The sequence below is a fragment of the Patagioenas fasciata genome, chromosome 2, assembly GCF_037038585.1.
Source record: "Patagioenas fasciata isolate bPatFas1 chromosome 2, bPatFas1.hap1, whole genome shotgun sequence".
NCBI lineage: Eukaryota > Metazoa > Chordata > Aves > Columbiformes > Columbidae > Patagioenas > Patagioenas fasciata.
The window spans coordinates 53761868-53776110 of NC_092521.1; the positions used below are offsets into that span (position 1 = coordinate 53761868).

A 14243-nucleotide genomic window follows, 5' to 3' on the forward strand; every position below is an offset into this window, starting at 1 on the left:
TCAGTTAGAGCAAATTATCATGTCTAAGGACTGCTTAGAAAGATATTATATATTTTAATTGTTTAGAAAACAATTGCCTTTTTTTTTTTTTTTTGCATCTATATAATCTTATCAGGTCTTCATATTACTGGATATATATCTCTGGCCTTTTTTACTTGGATACTTATATCCCATAAATGATGTTTTCCACAGCTTCCCCTGTCTTGACCTCAGCACTGTGTCCCATCCTGGAGCTTTCAGCAAATTCAAGAGAATTTGAATCCTAATAAAAACTTCATGTCTTTTCAGCTACAAGCATGCAGATTTTGTTAGCCAAGCAGAATGTAGAATCTTCAACATTGTACCAGGACAGAAAAGCAAACAGGTATTTGTATGCATATGGAAAGTGTTCTCTGCTTCTTTAGCATCAATATTTGAGAGTCTCTCTTCCCCAATTGCAACTGTCAAAGTTCTTACGCCAAGACCCCACCGCTGCTGTTTTAGACACACTGGATGGGATTCATTTAATCTAACTGCAATATTTTTAAAACTGCACACTTAGATGCATTCTAAATTTTTGTCTAAGGTAAAACTTACTGAAAGTGCACATTTCTTTCCATTCTCTATTGTAAGACATGAGACAATTAATTTAACTGCATAGCCTTTGACTCCTTATTTGTAGCTAAATGGAAATGAATCCCAGCCTCTGTTTTCACACACTCCATTTCCTGAGCAGCTATTTGTTTTAGGTCAATGTGTGGTTGTTTGTCTTTCAGTGCACCATTTGTTATTTTCTGGCTCTTAATTGTGGTTACACCATCCTGGGGAGCCCAGGGGCATCTTTACAAAGTACTCTAAAGAGCATGCAGAGCCTACACCAGCACAGAGCTTCAAGTGGCTCTATGTGGTGACATCTCAGGTGACAGAAGCAGTGCAGGTACCTTAGCACAGTGTTGCATCCAAGTGGGTAGGGACCAAGCTGTGCCAGGCTTCTGGCTGGTATCAAGGTTATATTGTTTCTGATTTCAAAGCAGATTCTGTTGCCAGCATCTCTGAGCATTATGTGCTAGGCACCATTACATGGTCTAGACTGGATCTGTGTGCACAGCAGCTGCAAGTTAATCTCATGTCTCTTCAGTCCTAATAAATCACAACACAAAAGTCAATGGATAAATGGAATCACATAGGATCTCCAAAAAATAACCTCACAGTTCCTCATGTGGCATGTTGCCACTGTTTCCCCTGGATTTACTCCTGATTTACGCTGTTGAAAATACAATCTGCCTGCAGATAAGTGGGGATGTAAATGAGGCTGCTACAGTTGATCATATTTTCACCTCTCTTGCATATACTGATTGATGTTTTCTGACAAAGTTTTTCAACCAAACCAAAATGTATTCATGGCTTATTAAGCAACTATGGAAGAGACTGTTTAACCTCTTATTGCTTCTTTATATTAGTCACATATTAGGCAGTAATGTCTTTCTCTGAAATACAAGCATTTGTTGGATCTTCAAATATATCAGGTTACATTGTAGTTTCTTTGATAAATAAAACTTATTACTGTGGGGTGTGTTTACCTGGGAAGGCAGGAGATAAGCCTTGTTGGCCGAGGCACCAAGGAAAATCTTGGCACAAACAGAGAACCAGGAACTTGTATCCTTTGGGAAAGTAAATATCTGGAATATTTTCTCATCCCTGAAACTGATATTTCCAAAAGAAGGAAAAAATAAGATTTTTTTAATTTAGAACAATCAAAATGCTCATTTCAATTCTTTCTGCCCCTATGATACCTTGGAAGAAATGTTTACAATAGATGTTCTTGTAGTAAAATCAAAATTAAAACAGTTTAGAAAATTATTGTAGAAATAAACATGCTTGATATTATCAGAACAAAACAAGAAAATAACTTTAAATTATTTTGTTCAAAATTTAGGTAAAACTGTCCCAAATCCAGGAAATTATTTTAATAAGACTTCATTTTCTGAAGGAAGAGAAAGATTCTTTTTTTTTTTTACCCTGTTCATTCTTACACTTTCCCACTAAATTTTTAATATTTTGCTTTAGTATTTTTTTATTACAAAATAAGAGACATTCTACTACTGCTGGATTTCTTTTTGTTTATAATAGACTATTGGTGATTCTGTCTAGAAGCTTATCTGTCATGATTTTGTGGCTTTTATTGCAATCTTTGATGTAAAGCATCATTTTAACTTCTGAAAAACATACTTCAGTGCAAGATACATGGAAATGGGAATGGGAATGGAGATAGAAATGGAAAGCATTTGTGTCTCTCTGTCTGGGGAACGACTTTTTTTGTTCCACAGTACTGGATCTTATCTCAGTAGAATAGGGAAGATCATCTAGTTGGTGAGTATCACTGGGATGTGGGGGAAAAAAGAAAGTGACAGCTTCCTATTTATCCATTGTGACAGAAAACTTATGGCAAAGTAAACATTTAGAGCACCACTAAAAGAGTAATCTTCCTCGCAGGATTAAAATCAAAATATGTCACCTCCACATCTTCCTGATGACTGAAGAACCCCAAGTGGTATTTCTGAAAAAAGATATCATGAAGGTGAGTCAAATGGCTGAATATTTCTGGCTTTTACGTTTCTTTGTTATGAAATACCCTTATTAATCACAAAGTAGCATGGAAGTAAATAGTAACAGTTCTTTCTTCTTTTTTATTTTGAAGGTTTAATATTAATTCCCAAGGCTACAATGTTGTGAAACAAACATGAAAATTCAACCATATGTTGTACAGCTGGAAATGAGTAAGAGAAAGCGAAATGTGTCTTGACCTGAAATGGAGCATAACAACTAGAACTAACCTGTGGCTGAATGTCAGAAGAGACATCATAAAATTGCCATTTTCCATTAATTTTGCAAGCAAACAGTGAATTATTTAGGCTGGAAAGTAGGGAGATCTTCATTAGAATTCTTAGAGAATTAATTGTAGCACAATGAGGAAGCAAAGTCTCTGTCTTTTACTGGAAGGCTGTTTTTTGAATAGATACATCTTATACTAGGCAGTAATGCATGTGAAAAGAAAACAGGTTCTTTTTTTTTTTTTTTCCTCTTTTGCTAGAGCTTGGATGGCTTTGAATGAAGAAAGTTAATGTGTTGGCTTTGAGGCAGACTACATATCGTGTAAAATATAGTTCTACAGGACTCTGAAAATGAAGCCATAAACACATGGTTGCTTGTTTTTCCTGGAGAGATTTAGAATTGGTTTGCCTCCTTTGCAGGCCACTGGGACACTGGAAGCAACACACTCCAGATGGGAGCCCTGCAAGGTCTCTATGCAAGGAAGTTTTATGAACATCGGTTTCTACAATCAGGCTTAGTGTGTCCCCAGCAAGAAAAATTACGAGAAAGGGGTGCAGTACGATGGCACCCATGGATCTTTGCATTGCGCAGGTGTGGAAGACCAGCCAGTTTGGGGTGGTTTGTATCTCCCCTCCAGTACCAGCATACACTTCCAGAGGAGACTCATCCAGCTCCGTAACTCCAATCAATGCCAATCCCAGACTAGTGGTCAGCTAATCTTTTCATGCTGCTATGACAGGGTACATTTTATTTCCTGCTTGAAGAAACAGATTTGCCTGATATGGAGTATCAGATGGACAGTTTGATTATTTTTATGGAGTAAGAGGCCTTATTAACTCTTCAGTAATGTTTTGGAGTAGATGGTTTTATATTATTTTCTTAGTTTTTTAAAATATCTAATCATATGAACCTTTTCCAATAAGAGATTAAACCTAAATAACTATAATATTACAGTCATTAAAGATTAAATTCCGTTTATATAAAAATGTAGGTTACTGAGTCGGTCCTTCATTTCTAATGACAAGGATCTGGAATGCATGGGGATTCAAAGAGAAAAGCTAGAAAAGCAGTATACCTAGATTACAAATTTCAGGGCAGGTTTTCTTCATGTTTCTTTCAACCCATGCTAAAATTTCTCTACAGCTTCTTAGATATATGAGATTTTTATTTGTTTTACTTAATAAATAAATAAATAAATAAATAAGTACCTGAATTATAGCTGTTGCTTTTGTTGGTAATACATGAGTAGCAGAATTCTCTCTTCCATAGCTTTGTTGACTGTGCATCTCTATCAATACTAATAGGCTTTCTATCTGTCAGTATAGTCAGGAAATGTGACAATGACTCAGAACAAGTAGGAATGCTGAGTATGAAGTGTAATAGTTGGGGTTTTTTTTAAGAGATGGTTTTCAATGATGTAACATAAGGAACACTGAGTTTATTTTTCACATATCCTTCTGGTCTGGTAAATAAATCTTCAAATTTTGTGACTAAATCATAAAATATAGACATTATACTTCTAAATGTTATCATATATATAAAGCATAGAGTATAGAAAGTATATAAATCTGGACACAATGTACTTAGGAAAAAAGAAAAGCTTCCATCCCTTTATGCGACTGCCAAGTTTTGAAGGCAATCAAAGTTAATCAGCATAACTGAACAGCATTTGGTGAACCTCTATAATAGTAGGGCATGGTACATCCATATCTGAGATTAACTGCCAGTAAAGATTATGTCTTCTATACAGAATACATGTTCTATATAGATTACATATTCTGTGTTGAAGGGCTCTTACACTGGTATGGTGGAGCTACTTTGGAAGATTACAAATATTTCATCCAATTTACATGTTGGAATTAAAAAATTAGTATACCTTTTTTCCATTACTACTGTAATTTTTTCCGTTTCTTATTTTTTGAGTTTATCATTGTTTATGGAGTCTAATCGAGCTGACTGAGATCAGATGCAGGAGTAACATGCAGGGCAACTCTGTGAAATCAAGGAGAAGGCTGAGTTGAAAATGTGCAAAGGACATGAGGCACTGAGTGCTGAGAGTGTGGTTGGGTTGCAGGAGAAGCTGGGATTTTTCCCGAGTAGGGAACTTGAGGAGGCAAGATTATAAACAGAAAGGATTGTAGAAAAAATAGTATTTTATATCCTTTCCTAAAAGAACATTGAAAATGTAAATTATTATAGCTGGAGACAGGCAAGCTTACACAAAAGAACAGTAAAACAGGATTAATCAGTGTAGCAAACTATAAACATGCACTTTGGCTCATGGGCAACTTGTCGAAGAGAAGCTGTAAAATAAGTCTGGAAATGAATAAACACCCCCTCATGTGTTTCCATTCTGAGGAGCAGCCTCGAAACCTGAGTGACAGGAGGAGGGTGTGCTTAAGGGCACTGCAGGGAATTGGCAGTGCAGACTGGTAGCGGTGCCCTGTGACATCTGCACAAAGGCAGTGCAGGGTGGAGTGACCACCAAAATACTATGAAGAGAGGTGACAGGCTCATGTGGGCAGAGCAGAAAACGTGCATTAACAGCAGCATTGCAGAGGGATACCAGAAGGCTAAGATTACCCCAGGCTTGCCAGAGAAAACTCACTGCTAATTTGCAGGGTCTAGGGACATTCTTGGGGCAGTGAGCTCAGCTCTTCTGCAGATGGGCCAGTCTGGTGGTGTATCAGAAATGATACATCCATTCAGTAAATGACACTGATGAGATCTGAAGAGAGGCCGTCTAATTGCTCTCAGCTGGCAAGATTTGATTAGGGAGCTGCGAGGAGGCTCAGGCTGGAGAGTTTCATAGCAAAGAACAGCTGACTCACAAAAAGCAATGAACAGGTGAAACGCTATTGTGTTGAGCACAGTGATTATAATAACAAGGAGGCTTTAAATCTTTTTTTATTGTGATAAATCCTATATTTGCCAGCAAACCTCTGCACTACCTGTGATGACAGTTCAGATTCTGTTTGCTGGTGAAGTGTCAAATGACAATGTTCTTCATCTGCAGGTTTGATAGCCTAGGAATAAAAACCCATGCTCTCAGAGGTAATCTACCTTTCATGCTTTATGAAAATGAAAGTAGATTGATTTTTGTAGAGTCAAGGTCTCATGTATTGCTTAGCAAGGGTCATGCCTGCCATCTGTGCTGGGACAAAGTCAGAGCCTCTGGGGCTGGCAGAACAAGCCTGGGCTAAACACTCTGTAATGGATGGTGTAAAGGACACAGAACTTCTTGGAACAAGCACAGGAATAGACCTATAGCACCCAGCAGCTACATGCGTGCTGTGTCAACCACCAGATGCAGCATCCTTCTAGAAATGTTCCTTAAAAAAAGAAAAAAATTAGCTTTATTTTAAGATAAAACACATAAGTAAATAAATAACTAAACAAACAAAACCCAAACAAACAACCCACAAAAAAACCCCGAACAAACAAACATCAATAATATTTAAAATTAACCACAAAGGTACTGATTTTAAAACAGCTTAGCTGTCCTGATGGCATTTGTCTTCATATTACTTGATTATGCTTTTTTGCTGCTATCTTGATACCTTATTTTCAGATTTCAGTTTATGGCAGTTTTTCATATGGGTAAGATGTAAATTAAAGAGATCTTCTGGAGTAGGCTTGCATATTGCTGAATCTGAGTAGGAGATTCTTATGAAAAAGGATGGTGGGATAAAGGATTAGGATTTTGTTTAGCAACATTGTCTCTACTACTCACAAAAAAAAGCTATTTCTGTTGATGTTTGTGCTACTGTCTTTGGGACTATGAATTCTTTAGTGGAAAAGAAGCAAACCCATCATTGCCACTCATAAAACCATCTCACATCTTTGAGGGATCTACAGCTGGAAAACAGACTGCTGAATTGACTTCACAATTTCATATTTACTCTTTCAGAGCCATGTAAGGATTACTAGTTTATGGAAGGGATGTAATAAAACTTAAAACAAACCAAAGCAAACAATTTTTTTAAAAAATAACACAATAAAAAAACAACACAATCACAGAAAGCTTTAAACTAGAAGTAAGAATTCTGAAAATTAGGAATCAGCAAGCTAAAATATCATCTTCCAAACACTTCCTTGATAATGCAGACACATTTCTGAATAAACGAATAAATACAGGCAGGTGCAGAGACACAAAAACCAAGCTACAATTACCATGTAGATTATCCAAATACATGGGCGATCTAAAACATTTCCATGTTAATATAATTAGAAGAAAAGAACAGCAGTGTTTGTAGTGTAAAAAAAATTAATCTTCAACTACATGTCACAACTCTAGTGTTAATCTTGAGGTATGAAAATGAGAACACTAACAAAGACAGTGGCTTCTGAATGCAAAAGAAAAAAACAACCCACACTTATTACTTAATTTATGTCAACAAAATTTTGAAAATGAAAACACTGTATGTGAAACTGAGCAGTGAATACAACAGAGAGTAGCACAGTTATCATTTTGTAATGGGAGTGGAATGGAACAGTCGAAAGGCGGTGAGAAGCTCTTCAATTAGCAGCATCTTTGGAACAGCAGTTCAGTGACAGACTAACATTTTTGCTGGTCTCAGAAAGAGTTATCTTTCATATTATAAGTCATTTCTGTATGATAAGCAGTGAGGTCATTGCAACTAAGTTTAAGTGCATCTGGAACTTGTTAACTGGGGAAAAGGGAATTTTTTTTAAGAAGAAAGCACACCTTTTCAAAAATATATGGGTACTGGAAAAGGATATTAGATCATACTAGCGCAGATTTTCTTCAATTACAGAAGTGCAGCGTTTTTCTCATTAGGATTTCCTCTACCAATGGAAACAAGAAACTAAAGACAACATCCTGAGTCTACTGAAGTATATGAAAACACTTTCAGTTATTTAATGGGAGCCAGTGTTTTGTCATTGCTAATTTTATCATCAGAGAAATATATTAAGAGAAAGGAAAACATTGTGGTGGAAATAGTCCTAATCTGACCTGAAGCATGTAGCAAGACAAAATGATGTTAATTAGTGTGTACATGAAGACGTAAGAAACGTTAACATGTGATTCATACAGTACTGCTTGCTAAGGTACATGGGTAGCGAATAGTGCTGCAAACAATTTCAATAAAAAGATAAAAATTAGGTTTTGGGGTTTTTTTTTGTGTTGTTTTAGTGGGATAAACTGATAAATACAGACAAAACTAAAATGTCTCATTCTAGTGCTCCTGTATAATCTGAGGGGGCTGTTTCTTATTATACAAGGTGTTGAAAATTAATCATATTATTTAGGAGGTAGCAGAGGTTGTTTTAATTTTACTTTCCTACACTGAATTCCTCATTGTGGGTGCAGTTTTATAGAAAGTCGAAACTCCTGGGTTAATTACGTACAAAAATGTTCTCTTATTCTTAATTTCCAGAGTGAGCACAACAGCAGAAAGGCTGACCTGAGTAAGATCAGTTACTATTCTAGGCCATGATCACAGTGACTTTAGGTAATAATGACTGTGTCTAATATTTATGCTGTTTTGTATATTAAACCAGTGAATTAACAGAGTGGAGAACTGGTTTGAAACCCCTACTCTGAGCTGCCTTTGCCTTCTATGCAACTTGGAGCTTTTTTAGAGATTATGTTTTCAAAACCAAAGAAATATTGCTACAACTGTAGCCTCATAGTTAAGACAGCCAGTCTCTCCATATACATTTTATATGATACCATGCAAACTAACAATAGTATATTCAACCTTCAGGGAATGTTTAATGTAGAAGAAAAAAAGTTTAAAGCTGATGAAAAGTCCAAACAGGATTGCACAGTGGATGTCAGCATCACTCAGCAGCAGTCATCAGGCAATCTTCACCCTTCCCCTTTCCTTGTCGCTAGCAGAAAGAATTACAGCCACGTAACACTGTTTCAGAGGGAGATTTTTGAAGTGAAGCTCTGTCAGGAACAGTCCTCACTTCTTCCATTTGACCCAGACAGGAAATTTTTTCTTTCGTTTGTAAAAAATCCCACAGCTATTTCATTCTCCAGATGCTGGTCCAGGGCTGTCCTGCTGTGATGTAACCTTCTGCTTTGGCTTCAACAGTGCTGTTCCTGTGAACCATGATAATTTTAACAGGTGTTTATGTCCTAGCATTGAGATTAAAGACTCAAATCTTTCCCAGCCATTTCTCTTCCTAATTTACCAAGGAAAAACTGGCTACTCACAGATGCTGCGATACTCAGGTCTTTAGGAGAAAAACAAATGTAGAAGGAATTATAGGTAGCAGATCTTAGTAGGCAAAGGCCACTGAAAAATAAACCTTAGAGAAAATGTGTCCTCTTAAGTTTGCTGCAGACAGTAGAGATTGCAAAGATCTTCTGCCAGGGCTTCCTTTTCAGCAAAACTAATTCCACTGCTGTTCAGTCTAAACCTGTGAAGTTCCTCCAAAGACGACACAATCAGTGGAAAGAAAGCCCAAGAAAAAAAAAAAAAAAGCAATCTTTGGTTCCCTTTTCTGTTGAACTGAACTGAGCAGTCTGACATGTTATGTGGTACAAAACAGTTCTGTGATGATTCATTCTGAAATTAAATCAGGTGCAGTCATTCTTTTCCCGTATCTACTAAAGGCAGAGAATGAACTTTTTCCTTAGCTGCCCGGCATAGAAGCAAAGACACTCTTTCCCTTAAGTCATATTTTTGCTTCTGAATTCTCTTTCTCTCTCTGCTGCTGTTTTCTTCCTTGATTTTTTTCTCAGTATGATTCTAAAAATGCAAATTATACTTTGCATCTGATACAAAAACCATATATATACCATTATCTGCCATTCTGGTAATGCATGTTGCATTGCGTGCTGAAGTTATATAAGCAAGTAAAGCTCCCTATATTCAATTCAGTATCTGAACTCTTGTCATGATACAGAGCTTATTCTCCTCTTGTAGAGTGGTGTTAAGAATCCCTTCGGATAAAGAAAAATGGCAGATTCTTTCTTTAAAAAAATTGGAGATGAAATTTGACATTTGTAGGACACCAAAGCCTGTCTCTGATGTGTGTCTCTGTCTCTCAGTCACAGAAACATTTATTCCTTCTTACTTTGCAGTTCATGTTTTCTCACTTGTGAGGATGTCCTATATTTCTACCTTCACAGACATTATTATGCAAGGCTGTATTACAAAACCACATGACATTTTTTGTGGAAGTGATTAGGATAAGGATGCACAGACTGATCCAAAGTCAATCTTGACTTCACTTCCACAATTTTTAAAACAAATCAGGATTAGGGTCCAGAAAGCAACACTAACATGTAAATATATATTTTTATTAACTCTTTTAGAGCATCATGTAATTTAGCTACCATGTTGCTATTCATATTGAGAAGGATGTTCAAAATATTTTATCAATATTTAAGTATGAGAAACATATTTTGATTAAATTAGGCATGATTCACAAGCCTCTTACATAATACTATATTCAATGTTTAGTTCCGCTAGCTCTATCTTCAGGTTCACTTGAAATATCATATGACATTTCTGTATAAAATTACAGTCACTTGGAGTCTCTCTAGAGTCCTTAACAGCTCTCTGACTTAGCCAATTAATATGGGTCAAACCATAAATTTTGTTAACTTCCCCCTGTCATTTCTTAAGGGGAACCCAGAAAAGCAGGATATTAAAAATGACAGCTTGTTTCCTTCTAGTTACCTCTTCCTAGTTCCAAGTCAAAACAAAGCCAACTACTATTTAAAGACTCACTGAAAGCACGTAATAAATTTCAAGATTCATTTATTCTGAAAAAATGATTTTAAAAATAAATAGATTGCTCGGTTTGTTTATCACTTCTCATCTCAATTAAATCTTCCAAGTGGTGATTGTTTTCATTTCTTATCTATTGCCTACTCACTACTGTTAAAAACAAGAACTGGTCTTGGATGGATGACCCCTAAAATCACTTTTAGCTTTTAGTACTCATATCTATATTCCCTAGAGACTGCAGGTTGCCTTGCTTTTAATCTGTTTTTGAAACCAGATTTAGTTGTGAAAATTATTGCAATATAACTACCTGGGCAGAAGAATTCAAGTAAGAATAAAAAGCAGAAGCAGGAAAGCTATTAAGACATATGTAGGTGTTTCTGTCACGTAAGATTAAGAAATACAGGAAATATTTGTGTGGCATGATCATATCAACTCAAATAAGGTTGCCATGTCTTAGTCATTGTAAAGGAAATTTCAGTCCCCGCTTTCATAGTGTAATATCCTTTTATATAATTTGAAAATCAACTCAGTGCTTGAAAATTCATAGCTTATCCACAAATAAGCCATTATACAAATAAACTACAGTGAATCTTAAAAAGGGCTTTCAAGAAATATAAGGCATTAACTTGTTCATTATTTGTTAACTCTGTTTCAGTTTCCTTTGTTTCCTGTTTATTTTTTAGTTTCAGGTGTGGTCTGGAATAGATCAAACCTTTTTGCAATCTTTTTCTGATCCTTTCTGTTCTCATTATTCTCATCAGCCCCATCATATTAATGCTTTAGAAGAACAGATAACTTCTCAGTCAAAAAGTGGAATAGCTTATTCAGTCTCCATTCTGAAGGTGAAAATAAAAAAGACCATAACTTTTTTTTTTTTTTTCCTCAGATAATAATATTTGAAAACTTTTAACAGGAAAATGGCTATTCAGGATTCAATGAATTCATGAGCCACAAGGCATGGTACCAAGGGAAGCATAATAGCTGTTCTTTCAGGAAAAATGAACCACTGCTGTCATCTTATTTCGAGTGCTTAAAGTTATTCTAGACTCAGAGCTCCATAATATTGAAAAACTCAATAACATGTTCAAAGTAACAGTATGAAATTAGAGAAGAAAGCAGTGCACAGATCTCAAGAACTTTGCAAGAGAAGATTTAGTTTTTAATCAAACTGGAAAAGCAATATAAATATTACTACAAAGCATGACTAAATACCTTGAAATCAGTGTTAAGCTTATGGTTAGACTAAAGATGCATAAAGATGGAGAATTAATTTGCTGAAATTTGATATGTCTAAGTATTTAGTTATTTGTAAGAGAAAATATGATGCACCAGATATATTATTGGAAGAGTTAGTTGGAATTTGTCAAACTTTGCACATTAAATAGATAGCTGCCTTGACTAAATATGTTATCTGGGTTCTTGTTGTGGTCAACAAAGAGAAACAGTGGCTTCCAAGGGATAATATACCATATGGTTTAGTCATCTATTTCAAAATGTGATTAATTCCTGTGTGTAACTGTTTCTCTCTTTCTGTCTTCATTGATTGTACAGGGATCCTTGTTAAGACAGTACTTGCTGGACTAGAATCCCGTGAAAAGGAGTTACTGGTTTTGGTCCAGAATATTTCTGTTTGAATAGGGATTGCTGTTTGGTCCAGAGTATATTCCGGTTTTCTAGATTTTTGCATGAAATGTGCAGTATTGTCTAAACCCAGGAAGTGTTAGTATGAATAAACATGTAAGGAACATGGTCTCTAACAAGACAGGTAGCACAGGGAACATAAAGAAAATTTTTTTGACTGGCATAAGGTGCTTTTTACATTAAGTGAAAGCCTTAGATATAAGGTTTTGTATCAGATATCAGTGTTGCCTTTTTTTTTTTTTTTACTAAAATGGAGGGTCTCAACATCAGTGTAAGAAAGCACACTGAAAGCTTACGAGTTTAATCATTTGACCTCTATTATTTTGTAAGACCCACTGATTTTAAAATTGGAACATGATTTGAATTTGTTACAAAAATATTGTATTTTAAAAATGAATTATTGGGCAACAGTGTAGTTTGGTAACCTATGTAACATCTTTTATGTCAAAAAGTGAAAAAAAATAGCAATACATTTTATTTGGCTTTTCACATATTGGAAGCCACTGCAGAATTTCTCCTGATGAATCTCATTTGAATCAAAAGAAGAAAACATTCAGAAATGTGTCCTGACAAAGCACTGATAATCTTGAATGACATTCACATTTACTACAAACATTCAATTTGCTACAGTCAGGAAATAAGAAGAAAAAAAAAGAGGCTTTTTGCATCTCTTTCTTGACAGCACCAAATATGATCTAGGTATTGGAAATATACATTAGTTCATTTAAGTTATTGCATCATTCTGTTACAGGGAATATAGGCAATATGGTTGAAAAGTATGGCAATATTTTAATTGTGAAAGGAAGGAATAAACAACTATTACTATTACTGTTACTATTACTATTACTACTACTCCTCCTCCTCCCACTACTATTCCTACTCCTCCTCCTACTACTATTACTATTATTGTAGTTTACTTGGGTAAACCACACAGAATAGAAATAATTAGCCTTATAGCTATAAAAAATATTCATCCTGGTTTTGGCTGGGATAGTGTTAATTTTTCTCCCAGTAGCTGGTACAGTGCTGTGTTTTGGATTTCGAATGAGAATAATGTTAATAATAAACTGATGTTTCTATTGTTGCTAAGCAGTCAAGGACTTTTCAGCTTCTCAAGTAGTACCAGGTGGAAAAGAAACTGGGAGTGAGCACAGCCAGGACAGCTGATCCAAATGGGCCAAATGATACCATATGATATCGTGTTCAGCATAAAATCTGAGGGAAGGACAGGAAGGATGTAATTTGTCTTCCCAAGTAACCATTACACTTGATGGAGCCCAGCTTTCCTTGGGACAGCTGAACACCTGCATACCCATGAGAAGTGGTGAATGTTTGCTCTGCTTGCATGCATGGCTTTTGCTTTACTTATTAAACTTTTTATCTCTACCCATGATTCTTCTCACTTTTACTCTTCTGATTCTCTCCTCTCTCCCACCACGGGAGAGTGTGTGAGTGGCTGTGTGATGTTTAGTTGTTGGCTGGGATGAAACCATGGCACTACATTCAGAGACAAATCCTGCCACAAAAAAGTTGGTAATCAACAGTACAGGAAAGAAGGATCTACTAGCTTGTTTTGATTAGTTTGCTGTAGGTGTATTTAACAGAGTTTAAGAAGAAGCCTGATACACCATTTTAAAAAGCACTATCTCATTTTAGGAAATGTGTACACAAATTGAATCACAAACCAGACTGTTAGTAACTGTTCTTAGGTGAACTCTTTTTCTGCTAATAGTTAAGATACTATGCTGCCAGACACATGTTTGAAGACGTTTTAAAGGTATAACATAATGCTGCACAATATGACATAGAAGTAATCTAAATGCATGCATGTCAAAATGAGCAGAGGGGATAACAATGCACAAGTAGAACACAAAAAGCTTTTTGCATTAAGGCTTTCGTGAAGCATCTGCTCCTAAGAACACATGGGTAGAACATAAAAAACCCTCTCCTTTTTATATTTAAAAAACCTGTAATGTAACATTCAGCATTCATAATTCTAGTCTCTATTATACAGCACAAGGGAATCCTGTAAAATTTTTCAGTGAACAAAAGGTAAATCAAAGCTGTTCACATGCT

The 14243-nt window shown here is 35.7% G+C and overlaps 1 long non-coding RNA gene across 1 annotated transcript; it reads left to right on the plus strand.

Moving 5' to 3' along the window:
- The first annotated feature begins 286 nt into the window (after positions 1-286).
- On the plus strand, positions 287-3964 carry LOC139827375 (uncharacterized). Its single transcript, XR_011737902.1, has 3 exons — positions 287-364; positions 2473-2557; positions 2678-3964. It is a non-coding gene; the product is annotated as an uncharacterized lncRNA (long non-coding RNA).
- Positions 3965-14243: the final 10279 nt, after the last annotated feature.